Source organism: Coturnix japonica, unplaced genomic scaffold, assembly GCF_001577835.2.
Source record: "Coturnix japonica isolate 7356 unplaced genomic scaffold, Coturnix japonica 2.1 chrUnrandom600, whole genome shotgun sequence".
In the NCBI taxonomy this organism is placed as follows: domain Eukaryota; kingdom Metazoa; phylum Chordata; class Aves; order Galliformes; family Phasianidae; genus Coturnix; species Coturnix japonica.
Genome location: NW_015439973.1, coordinates 1 through 1,284, shown reverse-complemented (window position 1 = coordinate 1,284; position 1,284 = coordinate 1).

Sequence of the window (1,284 nt, the reverse complement as noted above, 5' to 3'; positions counted from 1 at the left end):
GGGAAACAGGAAGTGGGGGGGAGAGGAAGTGGGGGAAACAGGAAGTGGGGAACAGGAAAAGGGGGGACAGGAAGTGGGTTACAGGAAGTGGGGGGACAGGAAGTGGGTGGGACAGGAAGAGGAAGTGGGCGGGGACAGGAAGTGTTGTTTCCTGCTCTCCCATAGGCTGATGAGCAGCGCCCAGAACAACGTGGGGCGGGGCCTCAACGTGGCGCTCGTTAACGGTGCGTTGCATATTAATTTATGCTAATTAGCTGCTTCATTAACCTATTGGGCCCTAATTGCTCATTGATTAATGTTGATTAGCTCCCCAATTAACTAATTAGTCCCTCATTGCATATTAATTAATGCTAATTAGTCCCTCAATGGTTATTAATGCTAATTAGCTCCTTAATTAACCCATTGGCCCCTCATTGCATATTAATTTATGCTAATTAGATGCTTCATTGACTAATCAGCCCCTCGTTGCTCGTTACGGACCCCCTAATTAGCTCCTTAATTAACCCTTTGGTCCCTAATTGTCCATTAGTTAATGCTAATTAGCTCCCCAATTAACTAATTAGTTCCTCGTTGCATATTAATTAATGTTAATTAGCTCCTTAACCCATTTTCCTTAATTAACCATTAATTAATGCTAATTAGCTCCTAAAATAATTAGCCCATCATAGCATATTAATCAACGTTAATTAGCCCCTCAATTAACTAATTAGCCCTTCATTGTATGTTAATTAATGCTAATTAGCTCCTCAATTGACTAATTAGTCTATACTTGCCCATTAATTAACGCTAATTAGCCCCTTAATTAAGTCATTGGTGCCTAATGACCCCTAATAATATGAATAAATGGCCTTTGATTACTCTTCTATTAATTAACTGATTCATTAATTACTCCTAAGAGTGAATAAATGGCCTTTAATTAGTTAATTAGTTGGTTAATTAATCAGTTAATTAATTACTTAATTAATTAGTTAATTAATCATTAAGGAACCAATAGGCTTCTACCTTTGAATTGCTCCTTTTTCCTAATTTATCATTAATTAATATTAATTATCATTATTATATTGTTATTATTAATGAGCAATTTATGCAAATGAGGGGCGATTAATTAATTAATGAGTTAATTGGTTCGTTACCAGGAGTCACCGGGGAACTGATGGCGGCTCGGAGCTTCGATATGTGGGCAGGAGGTGAAATAGGGGCCAAAATGGGGCGAAAAATGGGGATTTTGGGGCTTTTTGGGGTAAAAATTGAAGGTTTTGGGGTCAAAAATGGGGATTTTGGGGT